Raw genomic sequence first — 15,547 nt, 5'->3', positions numbered from 1 at the left:
CTTGTAATTATGTACGAACAAGCTGTTCTCACAACACAGCTTGGAATAACATTCCAATGTACAATAAACTCTTCAAAATACTGTACTTTGTGAAATATGCTCTGAAGTGGCTGTATCTTGTGAAATAACTTTACTGTAATACTGGACAAACATGCAAACACTTTATCTTTAATTAATATGAAAAATACGTGCTTAGTGAAAATGCGGTCATTTCCCCTTATTTTATTCTTTCAGAGCATTCTGTATGCTGGTTTCATATTTTGCGAATAAGAAATTATTTGAGCAAGTTTTAATATCTGAAATTCGTTTCTGACCTCTTTTGTGAATTATACATGCAGTAGGGATGATTCAATCCTGTATATTCCTTCAATACCAACCGGATGCCTTTCAAACTCAAATTGGAGAATCTGGCTTTCATTCTGGCCCCATGTCCTTTTTTTTGTCTAGCAGGGTGACTGGCGTTATCCCCGGGCTGAATTTCCTTTCTCCCTTCCAGTCGTCAAGGTTCGTTTTGAAGAGGGCCAAGGAGGCGCTCTGCTTGACATGTATGGGCAGTCTATTCCAGAATCTGGGGGTCTCTGGGTCAGGATCTATCCCTCCAGCATGTTTTGTTTATTGTTATGACAAGGTTTAGATCCCTGGAGCGTATGGCTCTGATGGATTGGGATTTCTTTAAGTGTACCATGTCCAACAGTTCTGGGTTTGACATGGCCTTGTATGTTAAGCAGAGATCACCTCTGAGTAGACGATATGTGACAGGGTATAGCTGGAGTTTTTTAAGGTGGTCAGCATAGGGCATCTGCTTTAGGCCTGTGATTCTTTTAGTGAGATATTTCTGCGGCCTTTCCAGTTGTTGCAGATGTCTTGAGAGGTACATACCAAATGGGGTGTTGTATTCTATAATGGGTCTAATGAGCGATGAGTACAGTGGGACAATGACCTCCTTTTTTCTGGATGAAAAGCCCTTCATGATGAGGTGTGCCACATAGAAGGATTTCCTGACTGTTGTGTCGATGTGGTTATTGAAGGTGAGACCACTGTCCACCTGTGTCCCTAAGTCTCTTATCACACTTTCGGTGTTTAGTGTACTGCCACCTTTGTGGTAATTCATGGGTACATATTTTTTTCCCAAAGGGGATAACTATACATTTCTTGGCATTGAGCTTGAACCCATGGCTTTGGCACCAAGCATCTGATTCTGTAAGGCCCTTTTGTAGAGCATCCACATCATTTGTGGATTCAATAATGGCTCCCAGTTTGCAGTCATCTGTGAACTTTGTTAGCCAGAGTCCCTTAGTGTTGGCCTGTACTTCAGAGAAGTAGATGCCAAACAAGAGTGGTCCCAGGACTGAACTCTGAGGTACTCCGCTTGTCACTTGTCTGGAGCTGGATTTGGAGTCAGCTACTTTTACAGTGTGGGTTCTGTCAGTAAGCCAGTTGGCAACCCATCGAGTGATGTAGGGATTAATGCCCAGCTTAGTAAGTTTATCTATGATTCCAGAGTGGGGGATGGTGTCAAAGGCCTTAGTGAGGTCCAGATAGGCTGTGTGGACTGCCTTACCCTCATCCACGGCTCTGGAGACTGATTCAAAAAAGTCAATCAGGCACCACTAGGGGAGTGCTGGCCACAGTGACAGGTGACTGATAAGTGTATAAAATTTACTTTTTTGTTGTAAATGTGTACCCATTTTGTGAGATTTTCTTTAAAGCATTTATAACATTTGAGTAGTGTGTTATTCTTTGGTTGGTACAAACTATCATTTATCTATTGTTTTGGGGGTGGGGGTGCCAAGTACCATTTGTGTGTTGTCACAACAAAAGTGGTTTTCAAGAGGTTTTCTTTTGAAATTGTGTAGTCATCCAGTTCTTTCTGCGATAAACAATACATTATTCCATTGTTATTCCTTGTTTTGGATCAGACATTGGTTTACATCTGAGTGTGATATGGTACAACCACATACCCTTCAATTATAATAACTGAACTGTGTGTCTCCAGTGGTTATGTTAAAAATATATACATGTATATAAGCAGAAATTTAATTATGTGATATTTATGTGTTGGATCCTTCTCTGTTTTATGTCACCTAGGAGTATGGCATCCAAGCGTACCAATCCATGTAAACCCCCATTCAGTGACTTGGAAAATGACATCATAGTGCAAGCATTCAGATGCCATGGTGCCTTTCTGCTTGAGAGAGGACATGGGGATATGGCTGACAGACTACAGATTTGGAACCAGATGGTCAATGACATAAATGCTGTTGGTAGTCGCACCAGAACTTACAATCAGGTGCATCATAGGGCCATTAATACGATTTCATCAGCCCAGAGGAGAGCATCTGCAGTTGTCCATGAAAAGCTGGCTACATGGGGGCCACTTACAGAGCCACCACTGACACCAAATGAAGAGTTCCTGTTCAGAGAGCTCAGTGGAAAGTACACAATAGCATGTGATTGATGTTGTTGCCATTGTTTCAGGGAGGAGAACTATGTGCCAGGAGGAGCTTCCAGGTAAGCTTACATATGTCATTTTATAAGATTTTCTTCTATAATAAATATTGTAAACAATAGTTAATTTGTTTTAATTTTTTGGGGGGTGAATCTATTGATAAATTGATGTGGTTAGCAACATATTTTTGCTCATTACACATGGGCTTTTGGAGGACGTGTCAGCCAAGTTTCAGTTAAAAGTATTGTTAATGGACATATAGGAAAAATTCTGGTCCCCTGTGTTATTGGAATTGTGATGATTGTGTGTATCCTTAGCTTTTGCTTAACTTCTTCTAGAACCATCTGCCATAGCAAGTGTAGAATCATCTGCACATGGCAAGCCAAACATGTTTTATTTTATTATTGATGACCATTTGTTAGAAATATGCATTTATCTGTATGTGTGATGTGGGTGCCATGAGTGTGTGTATTGCTGTACCATCTGTGATAGTGGTACCAGTGTTAGTTTGTTATATATTAAAATGGTAGTGTAGGTATTAATGTTTCCTGTGTTTGTTGCTGATTATCACAAGTTATCCTGACAGTGGAAGTGTAGGACTCCTACCACCTGAAATCACAGTATTGGCAGAGTCTGATGATGATGTTGGCCAAGCAGAGGCACAGTCAGTGGGTGCAGAGGTTGAATTTGACACTGAGGTTGACATTCAGCCATCCCATATATATCTCTATCAGATACAGCCAGTAAGACTACGCATATCTATTCCAGTGAACTCTCTGAGATTGGACAGGTGGAGGGTGACAAAAGTGATCAGGGTAGTGTGGTTACTGCAGCTTCAGCGCAGGTTGACTCTGGCTGTAGCCAAAGTGTTGTCAAGGTGCCATGCAGGAGGGTTGTGAGGGATGCTCATAGAAGACCTAGTGTCCACCCTCCACCTGATCCTGGCTTGCGTATACATGCCACTTGGCATATGTTTAGGGCTGTCATGGAGGTGCAGCCACATTCCAGTAGGGCTTGCAAGCACATTCTTAGGGTTGCTGATGTGGCACAGGCTGACATGCATGACTGCCTCTGCCATGTTGCCAATTCAGTGGATCAGATATATGACACGATAGAATGGGCAGTGTCTGCGATGGAACGTCTGCTGGGAGGAGGACGGCATCCACTAAGACATAGGTCAGCATTATCATCTGATATTAGCCAATGTTACTGTGCCTGATCATGCTCCTATAGTGGCACTATTTCCACTGCTCCATCAGAGATTGAGGTGTCCACAGCCAGATGTGGTAGGCCATAGGGTCGTGGTCCTGGGCGTACTTGTGAGGACAGCTTGTCCAACCGACATTATTCATGTTCAGGTAGGAGCAGTGCATCTGACAGTGGGCATGGACATGCCAGTGCAACTCCTGGCAGTTACCTCTATCATGCAGGGCTCACACCTGTCCGACATACCAGTATGTAGAGCTAGCACAGAGCTTGGCTGTTTTCTTGCAGACACTTACACAGATATTTCATCTTGAGTGCTCATACAGACACGTAAACATTACAGTTACAAGGGTTAGTCGTAAGGCTTACAGCTCATTCTGTCTCAGTTTGCCATTTGATACTCCATCCAAATGTCTGCCTGCCTGTCTTACTCACACATATTCACTACCTTTTGTGCCAGCCTTGGCTTCCTGCCCCCCCCTGCCAAACAACACCCTGTGCAATTGATGATAATTGTACCATATCCTTGATTCTATCTTTTAGATTCAGGGATACATAAGTCTTTTATATGACGCCCAGTGTGCATAGCTGACTGAGTACTTAATATATATGTGTTTGTGATGCTCTTCTGAAAATTGTATTGTTGTCTTTCAGGTTTTTGCAATGTGTGAATCTTTGATGCATGAGGCCTATTAGTTGATAGAGAACAAATCTATGGACATAAGTCAGTGCTGTCACATATTGATGTCATTGCTGTAAAAATCATCCACCTTCTACTTAGTTACATTAGCAAGTAACAGTAGGCAAGGATATGCCATTCATTTGTGTTCTTAATCATTTATTTTTTATTCCAGGTTTAACACTTACCTTGATAGTCCAGCAGTTACAAGAGTTTTAATTCAGAGCTGACTCTGTGTGATGTTAGCAGTAACCAGACATTACATGAGTAAGTAAAGGTTGTGAGCATTGCCTGGCATCACTGTTACTGTATGTATGTCTATAGGATGAGTGTTTAAGTCCCTTAGGTGGTGAGTGTGTGCCCTATCTCTTGTCTCTTGGACAGGGCGAGGGCATATTTTGCATGCCTACATCTACCAACACCCACAGTGGCTGGTGGTTCCCTGTCTGACTCCTCCCTGTGTATAGCTGTGGGGATCTTGCCAGTGGCGGTGGGATGTGTGCCCCTTCCCCTTGGTATTCCTGCTGAAACTGTTTTCTCAGAATAATATTGTAAAGGATGGTACAGATAGTGAAAATTTCAGAATAAGTACGGGAATAGTACTGCTGGGCTCCTCCAGATGCATCTAGGCACTGGAGCCTTGATGACTTCAGCAGCCCAAACACATGCTCTATGATATTTCTTGATTGAGCATGTGCCTTATTATAGTGTTCCACGGTGGATGTGTGTGCATTTCTAGTAAGTGTCATCAGCCATGACTTTATTGCGTAGCCTGTATCCCCCAGTAAATGATCCTGTGGGATATCCCCCCACAGAACCTCTGATAGAGTTGAGAGTTGTGCCAGATATGGAAATCATAGTAAGTGCCTGCGTTGCCAGCACACATATTCAGAATGATTCCCTTAGCATTACACATAATCTGGTAGCTAATGCAGTGGAAGCCCTTTCTGTTTATGTACAATCTTCCCTATTCCCTGGGTCAAGCTTTAATTTCAATGTGCATGCAGTCTATGGCACCCAAGACTTCAGGGTAGTGTGTTACAGGGTAGAAATCCTGCATAGTTGTAGCTTTGTCCTTGGGTGTACAGGGAAATTGTATGTAGTCACTGGGTTTGTTGTAGCATAGCATTCAGGAACTGATGAAGGATCTTGGATGCTGATGCCTGCGATACCCCCAGCATATCCCTTGTTGGTCTTTGGAAGGTTCTTGTAGCTAATACTCTAAGTGCTGCACATACCTTAGTCTCCATAGGTATTGGTTCCCCTTGGTTTGCCCGTACTCTCAGGTGAGGATGACAGAGGTTGCAGAATTCCTGTAGTATGTCTCTATTGACCCTGTACCACTCTACAATTTCAACCTCATTCAGACCATGAAAATTTAAACGGGGTATAAACACACTCCTCCTTCTTGGCCGAGGTCTATTAGCAGCACCAGCATAGACTTGGGCCTGTTGGACACACACATATATAACAGCAACAGCAGCCCCTAACATTGTTTCTGTGTAGAGTAGTTTCTGTGGCTGTATTCCAATAGGTTTTGGAAGTCACAGTCAAAACCAGCACTGAGTCTAGACAATTGCTTTATAGCTTGTTGAATAGCTCCTCCATTTTGGATTGGTTGATTAACATACAATTCAGCTGCTTATGTTGTAATTAGCATGGTACAATGTTTACCGTGTTTGCGTGGCTCTACATGGTGTGTAGAGCCACTTACTGAATACAAAACAGCACACTGCCCTGTGCCACACATACGGTTTTAGCGCACCATGTAGACTTTATTTAATCCAACCCCATAATTATTCCTGTGGCTGATATAACATTTTGGGATCATCTCTCATGTATGTAAGACAACCGAGAGAACTAAATATTACCTAATTTAATTAAGAAATCTAACTATTTGAAATTATATTATTATACACATAGTTTCACTGTCTTCAAACCTCATAAAAAGAAGGGATCATCACCCAACAGGCTGAAAAGCAGAATCCACATAGTGAAGGTGGCAAGCCCTTCCTCAAAAAGTATGAAGGCAATTAGTTCTCTGACCCAAGGCTTGGGATCCCTCCTTTTTGCTATCTACTCTAATTTCAAGACCATGAATCTGGACCTTGGGTTAACTAAGTTTGCAGATGACTGCAAAGTGTGTATTATTGTCAAACCCCCCTCTGATACCCATTCATTACAGCAGGAACTAACCATGGTAAACAAGTGTTGAGTGGAAAAGGAGCTAAAATTAAATAGTAAAAAGTATTGTATTGTCACATTAATAAACATCTCTGTTAATTTACATTCTAGCTAATATCCTACTCCAAAATGATAATACATTCTGGGATCTGGGAACTTGGGTTGATAATTTCCTCTTCTTTGATAACAATGTAGCAACATTAATTAGAAAATCTTTCTATTTAGCACAACTAATATCTAAAGGCATATTGTCTGGATCAACATAAGTGATTATCTATCTGTGCAGCACCAATTAGACCAATTATTGAGTAAATCCCCCTTCAGTATATACCTTTCTAGATATATTACGCAACTACAAAGGGCCCAGAGATTCCTAACCATGAAATTTGTTGGCCTAAAATCCCTGAGCTACCGAGAAAGGTTTGAAGGGCAATTCTTTTACTCAGTTTATTATAGGCTCTTGTAGGGTGATCTATGCCTTGCAGTCATCATTAGGGGCCCCATCTGCTTTGATTTCCCATATCCTAGCAAGTCAAATAGCTCCACTAATACCAGAACTAACGACTTTTGTTTCCTCCAGTATATAAATAAAACAAGCCCGAGAGAAAAAAAAAGCATTACCCAACACCTGCCCCACCTCTGGAACAGACATCTGCAAGTTTAACAGAGTGATACCCTAACATCCTTCACATTAAATATGGATGATTGGATTGGTACCCATAAATTTACTCCAGGACTGACCTGCTTTTTCCTTCTGAAGAAATAACCATAACAAGCAAAAAGAAAAAAATGCAGCTGGATGAACTTAAAGTAAATGTATTTAATTACACACTGAGTGCTTTTATCCCAGGTATTATTATCAGAGTACCAAACATTCCACTAAATGTACATTTAAACTCCTCCCTCTTGTTTAATTAATTGGCAATAAATTAGAAATGTCACTAAGCCAATAGATTTAAAATTTTAAAACACAGAAACATAAAATAAATATAAATGTACCTATTTAAAAACCTTGTACAAAAAGAAAAATCATTAAAACTCATACAAAACATGAAATATAAAATGTGAATATATGAAACAGCAGAAATATAAAAGCCAAGCTTATATACTAAAAGCTATACTAGGAAGTATGCGGTAAAAGTATCAATATAACTAATGACATGTAAAGCATTAAAAAATCTACAAAAAATAAGCAGGTTTCAATTTCAATAAGCTGCTTATAGAAACCATCTCATTAAGACCAGGGCTAACCATAGCATTTGTTTTTAGTTGTCATTGGAGTTCCAAGAACTCTAAAAAATCATCAGATGGCCCTCCGCATTGTCCCAAGTCAATATGATCCACAGCAACAAATTTGAATGTGTGTGCCATGTTTTCCCTGAGGTGCTTATATAAAGCATTGCCCTCATCTTTTTTCTTGATATTATAAAGATGTTAGTACACCCTGGTCCTCAGGGTCTGTGTGTTTTTTTCCCTATGTAAAACCCACTGCAAGACTGGCACTGGGCTAAATAAAATCACCCCTTTGCTACCACAATAGTATTTATGATTAAGCCTGATTTTGCCATAGCCAGCCAGTTAAAAGTTTGATCCTTTCAACATAGATTGACATTGGGGACAATGACCATACTTACTCATTTTACTATTACTACAAGGAAGACTAGTCTTTTCAAGTAGCATTTTGAAACTAATATCCTTTTTATACACAAGAGTGGGCGTTACACCCACGAAATTCAGGAATTCCTGATCTATCCCAAAAATTATCCAATTTTTAGATATAATGGACTGATTATCATTAAAATGAACATTATAAGGTAAAATAAGTGCTTTCTTATAACTTGAATCTGATCTATTTCTATCAGATACCATTACAGAAATATTTCCTTACTTATTAGAACTCAATAATGGTATAAAATGGCCTGTTGTGCTTTTTATTGCAACTTCACTAAATATATATTAGACAAAAATGGATCTGGATAACCTCTCCTGGCTAACATCATTCTCAATTTATCACATCCAACCTGAAATTCCCTATTGTTGGACACCATCAAGGCCAGTCTGACACATTGCCCTTTGACCACAGCCTTCTTTTGATGGATGGAGTGCCAAATATCAAAGTGTAATAAGGAATTGGAATAAGTAGAGTTACGGTAAACTGTGAAATCAAAACCTCTCTTTTCACTATTTTTATATAGAGTGGCATCTAAATAGTTGACTTTGTCCCTGTGTATGTCCACAGTAAATTTAAAAAATTTTGTAGTGGTGTGCAAGTAGTCAAAAATTGATCTATCCTCTCTAGTCCATCATTCCAAAATAAAACCAAATCATCCAAGTTGTGATGATGTGAGTATTGCCAGCTATGCCAGGAGAAGTAGGGCAGTGGTTGTATAACATTTGCCAGCACAGTTAGCTGGAATTTTGTAAAGAATTATATATCATTTGTATATCAAACTGATTTGCACAGATGCTTGTGTTAAATAATGTATTTGTAAAGCTGAAGCTGCTTATGTTAAAAATGTACCAACAGTGTACCCTGCTGGAGAGAAAAAGAAATATACACGCATTATTGTAACTGTTTAAATGTTTATGTTTTAAAAGAGGATACTGGAAGATGAGAGGTTAATCTCAATTCACTTAACTTTGAAAATAGTTTGAAATTAAATTACTTGGCTTAAACTAAAAAGATTGTATCTTACAGTTCTCAATGCAGCCAGAGACAAAAAAAAGTCTGTACTAGGAGGCATTCTGCATTGGCTTTGGGGTAAACTAATTGCTACTCTGGAAGGGTGGAGGTTTGAAATAGTTTTATGACTTCCAGGAGTTGCAGCAGATCTTAGAAGGGGTGTGTGTGTGTGTGTGTGTGTGTGTGTGTGTGTGTGTGTGTGTGTGTGTGTGTGTGTGTGTATTATTGACACATATGTGCTAAGTCCTGACAGCTTCTAACCAAGGGGGGGGCATGGGAGCCAGAAGTCAGATGACCAGATGTATGTGATGTTATTCTGTAATTCATCACTAAACATTATATTTTAACACTAGATGAGACTAAAGTCTCATTGCAGTCTATTTTTGGAACTTGACAGAGAAGGACCCCTCACCTACTTCATCTTGCCTTGCTCTAATAAGTGACCATGGAATAGTAATTCTTTAGATCAGTCTGTGTGAATCTATTCACCTGTGTTATTTTAATATTTCCTGTGACTGAAACCCTAATGTTTATTGTAAATATATATTTAGTATCTTCATGTTCTTTGTTTAATATTTAGTATCTTCGTGTTCTTTTTTTATTTATTATTAAATATGTTTATACATTTCATTGTGGCTGGTCTTTAGAGAATATTTTAATCTATGAGAGTACTTATATATATTCGGTGACAGCTCTGGCCACTCCAGAAAGCTTTGCTGTTTGTCAAACTACCATTTGTATTAATATTAATTTCACTAGGTATAATTGGGTACCTTTGCAAGAGCCTTAGAGTAGCTGGCTTTGGAGTATCTGGTGGCAGTGTAACTACCTTATAGTCTGGGCAGAAGGGAGCATAGCTAGCAAATCTGTGCCAGTCTTTCCCAGGGGTGTGTGTGTGTGTGTGTGTGTGTGTGTGTGTGTGTGTGTGTGTGTGTGTGTGTGTGTGTGTGTGTGTGTGTGTGTGTAAATCAAATCTCAAAGAATGCGTGTGTCAGCTGCTTGGAGCAGGAGCACAAAGCACTGATTTCACAGAAAGAGTGGTGGTGAACTTGGCTTGGACATTCGGCTGAGGTCTCAGCTCTATAACTGTGCCAGTGGGGAGTATTACTGGGGACCTGGAGGGAGACAGACAGAGAAATTAAGACCCTGAATGGAGTGTGTTCCCTGTGTGTTCTTAAGGGAAATTGTACTTAATGCAGAGAGCTGCATCTGGAAATATTGGGTGTATCCATTCATGTTCCAAGTGAATGTCCCTGTACATTGTCAGTGGTAAGGATTCAGGCTCCTTGATTACTGGCACAGAGTGGGGCTGTCACACAAGTAATGACCATATAATGACCAACTGTTATGAAATTCAGAATTAAGTACAAAGTTTGCCTCCCAATATGCGAAAACTACATTAGCAGAAATGGGGACGTAAGCTGCACCCATCGCTACACCCTTCCTTTGTCTAAACAATTGATTCTCAAACACTATAAAATTATTCTCAAGCACAGTTTCCATTAATGTACTAAGTGTGACAATTCTATCATGGTCAAGAGTAGTGTTGAAGCAAAGATACTCATAAAACCATTCTATCCCTGTATCGTGTGAGATAACTGAAAATTTATCTTAAATATCGATGGTGACAAACACTAAATCATCATAATAAAGGTACGTAGAACCTCTTTAGTTTCGTGATCAACATACTTTTCTAGACTAAAGCTTTTGGATGCTTATGCATCAACAACTGGGCGCATGCTTAGGTTAGGAATACTCTTGTGAATTTTAGGAATTCCAAAAATGTTGGCTGTCTTAGGATTTAGGACACATAAAAAATTGTACTCAGCTACATTGATCTGATTATTACACAGCCTGCCTTCTAATAAAAGATCAATTTTGTGATAGGCAATATTAACCCGATTAATCAAGGTCTCTTTCAAAGTGTCTGAGTACAATATGTCAAACATTTTGTTAATATAATTGTTAGTTTCCATGATCACAAGACCCCCACCTTTATCTGGTTCCAAAAACATTAGTGCTTTATGGTCTGTAATCTCCTTAAACAATGCTGTTTCTACAAGGTTAAGGTTGGAATCCCTATGTGTATTTGAAGAATTACTCAACAACCTCCTAATATCAAATTCACACAGCCGCTCGAATATAGAATCCATGGGATGCAACAGGGGGTTAAAGATACTTGGTTTCTTAATTGCACCTGTTACAACCATCATTATTGTCATTGTTGTTCTTAAAATAAAACCCAAGATTTCATTTCCCAGAGTACAGCTTCAAATTAATAAGAGTCTCATCGATTCTTGCCTTTCTTGCCAGAACAAATGTTAAACCTGTTTCAAAGAGGTCAGCCTATGAATCAGTAACACCAGTTGTATTGTAATTATAAATTTTAAAATCACCACATTTTTGCTGACTATATTACAAGTCTCTACTGAAAGCCCCTCCTTCTGAAGAAGGGGCACAGCATTAAGGAGGGTAATGCAAGGCATAAATGGTCTTGTGACTCAACTAACTTCTCTTTTCTACGATCCTTCCATCCATGCCATAAATACCAGTTGCATCTCAGGGACAGTGGCAGTGATGGGAAAACATGAAAATAAAAAGATCACACTAGCTGCATGAGCACAATAAGATAATGAAGTGCTAATAACAGTTTATAAAATAATAACGTGTGTATGTCAGGCAAGCCCACTGGTGTGTTGCTTTATGACCCAGACTATAAATCAAACCCAGAAACCTATAAGGTTTATAAGGGCAAATGATAAAGCATCTAATGACTGACCCTTCCTTTCATTCTAACCTCTGTTTTCCATTTCCTCTTCAGCATTGCAGTACATGCCACAGTAGTACTGAAACAATGCTTTTTTTTTTTTTTGGTAACCGAGTAGTGTTTGCTTATGATGCTTGTCTTCTGGTCATAGCAATAGTAAATACAGTAAATTCCACAACCTAAAACATGAAAAATTTCATTTGTATTTGACAAGTACTGTCATTTGCTGCAATGCTTGTCTTCCGTTTTCCTGGCTAACAGCAGGCAAAATTAAATAATAAATGAAATAATATATTTCTAAATGAAGTAACATTAAATTCAGTGAGGCACCCTGTAAAGTGAAAGAAAACATATTTTTCCTTTTAGTATGCTGATATAAATACTATTTTTGTTCACCTACTAATATCTCTCAACTTCTTTGCTCAGGAACCAGGGACAAAGTCAAAAGAAACAATGGGGGACCAATGCCTAAAATCATGGCCAGTTTTTAAATATAACTCTAATTCACTAAAAAGTTAATAGAACAACATGTTTTCTGAACATAAGAAGCATGAAACGCAAATATCTTGCATTACTGACTGACTGTATTCCTCAGCAATTTAGCAGAAAATCAAACATTTTATGAGGTGCAGGGCAAAAGTCTGATGGGAGATCAGAGACATGCTACAAAAATGAGGGACAAGTGAAAGCTATGTCACCTACACTGCTGCAGGTGGTATCACATTTAGGAGGAAGTACATTGATCTTCACATGAGGCATCGTATGTAAGCAACACACCCTTGTGACCAACTTGCCTTCTGCTTCCTCATTCAACAGTGCAGCTGGCTTCCTGTTGCAGGCAGTTAGACATATTTGGTAATATTCGTGTTACAGGGTGATAACAGGAGCATACTACATTACTGTTGCATGCAAAGAATTGCTGTGAAAGAAATTGAATGTGGTGTCTTAATTGTCTTGGGACAACCTACTGAGATGCTCATGTATAAATATTGTTATCTTAAAGCATGTCTTGTGCTTATATAACTGGATTGCTAAATATTTTATCAGTGGAACAAGACAGATTTCACATTACTTGCAACATCGTTTTCCCCTTCTCTAGCCTGGATATTTTGCAAAGTGTTTTTCCTTCACTGAGAAGTAAACTGGGCATCAAAACAATAACATTTCTTCTGCTCTCCTACATGGGCATTGCAAAATATCTGACGCTGCAGTCATGCATACAGAGAATGAAGAGATCAGGTGATACTCTGTTGTCACATAATGACACATGCTAGGACTGGAGGAACATTTTAAACCTGTGTCATAATCACATGTTATGGCGAGATCTGCTGAAAATTCTGTTGTGCCAAAACTTACTTTTTTTTCTTAATGCTCTGGTTTAACTGGAATGGCATTTTGCCTGTTACAGAAGAAAGAGATTTCACAGATTACTTCTGATATTTACTTTCTGTCTGTTTCCAAGCACAGTGGAGGAGAAAACTGCAAACATTTAAAATGCATTGTTAAATAAAAACATTATTTTAAAACGGTTACTTATGACAATTACCATTGTCTCATCCCTTTAGCTGTATAGTACAAATCAAGTTTTGTTTCTCCCTACAACTACATTGGACCAAAACTTTTTTTCATCTTCTCAGTCAGCATTTAAATTATTTTAAAATGACAACGCTTTAGACAAAATTATTTGATTATGGCTTGTGATACAGGTGAAACTTGATAATTACTGCTTGAATTCTTGCCGTATTCTGGCACGTTCCCTTTTTGAAAGAGGTAATTTTATAGCCCTCACTGAAAACTGCCAGCAATTTCTTGTTGTCTTATTGTTGAAAAATGAATATTGTTGTCATTTGTGGTTCACATTTATCTTTTTTTCACAGCTTTATTTTCTCATTCAAAACCAAACATTTTCTAAAACTTGACAGACATTGTGTGCAACATTCATACATTGTGCGCACTACTTTTCTGCAGTGGTCGGCCCCTTTATTTTACTTTTTAACCCCTTAGTATTATTCTACATACATTAGGCCCAAGACTGGTGACTACAAATATCCAGCAAACGCTTTGTGTTATCTCACACTGCTAAAGTCATTACTAGCAACAGCTTTCCTTCTACTTGTCATTCTAAATTTTTTTCATCTTTCCTTCTTTTCTAAAACAAGTGACTATTTACTGTATGACAAGCATTCTGCTGTGAGCACATTTTCTGTTATGTATATATTACCAACTTTTGTCACTTTGAGTGTAATATTTTGAAACAACCTTAATAATTAGTTTGAACCTAATCTTTTTTCTTAGTCTTCAACATGGTGAATGCCAAACCGTTTACTATGTAAATATGTTTCTAGTACTAGTGTATTGTTTTTCTAAACTTTCTAGTTAAGTTCTTGATGTTAATCTCTATCATCAATGTGTTTTATTTTTATTAGCTTAATTGGAACTTATCTCCCCGGGCCTCTACTGAAAATGGACATGTATCCAGTTGGACTAGCCCAGTCAACAAATGTAAAATAAAATAAATAAAAATAAATAAATTTCACTTTAGTTATGTTATCATCTTCCCATTTCTTTTTGTGCAGAGTATTTCCACTACTCCAATTTTTCCCTAAGTTCCCAACACTTTAAGTCCTTCATCAAATTTATAAGATCTTATAGATCTTATACTGTCGGTTCCTCTTGTGATTTCCATTTTCAGGTAATTACTTTCTTCCTTACCAGAGGTATCAAAAATACTAACACATTTGTATGTTTTTGCTCTTTTAGATTGCCCATCCAATTTAAGTATATGTTCTGTTCATAAATATGCAAATCATAGCCTAATATATTTCTAACAAATTGTTGTATTTTCTGTTTGTATGTGCTGGGTTTCAGGGCATCTTCAGAAAATATTTTTGCCAGTTTCCCACTTGTTGATAGTTTCATATCCAACACCCCAGTTTACCTCTGGATACATTTGTTGTAGTCTTTCTGTGGTACAGAAAAATCCAAGCGCCTCTTGGGTAACCATTTGAAATGTCAGGACCTGCTAGAGTGAGTCCCACATCATACCGAATTAATGGCCAAAAAGCAGACTTACATATACTAAGTCCTAAATGGCCATTTCTCAGAATATTACTTTTCTCCAAGGTATGGTGATTTTAGAATTAGTATATAGCTGGAAGGATGGGATAATGGTTATGGTGTTAACCTTACAAACATAAGGTGCAGGGTTCGATTTTCACATGGGGTAATTGGCTATGCTTAAAATGGCCCACAAGGGCAGTTAGCCTAGTACTAAACTATGCACTGCGGAAAGGCCCCAAGTATTTAGGGGTGGCAGGTTGGCATAGTAGTTAAGGTGGTCACCTTATAGGCACTAGATGCAAGGTTTGATTCTCACATGAGGTAATTGGCTGGGCTTGGAATGGCCCACAAGGATAGTTAGCCTGGTACTAACTTATGGCTTTACTGGAAAAGCTCACCCAGACTCTGCCATGGCTTGCTTTGAGGGAAAGGTTAGTTTGCTTTGTTTTCTTGTTTTTTTGTATTACTTTATTGTCTTTTTCTATGTTGTATACTGTGATTTGTTTTCTTTTCACTGTG

The sequence above is a fragment of the Protopterus annectens genome, chromosome 1.part0, assembly GCF_019279795.1.
Source record: "Protopterus annectens isolate FY-2018-M chromosome 1.part0, PAN1.0, whole genome shotgun sequence".
In the NCBI taxonomy this organism is placed as follows: Eukaryota; Metazoa; Chordata; order Ceratodontiformes; family Protopteridae; genus Protopterus; species Protopterus annectens.
This window is presented reverse-complemented; position numbering follows the sequence as displayed.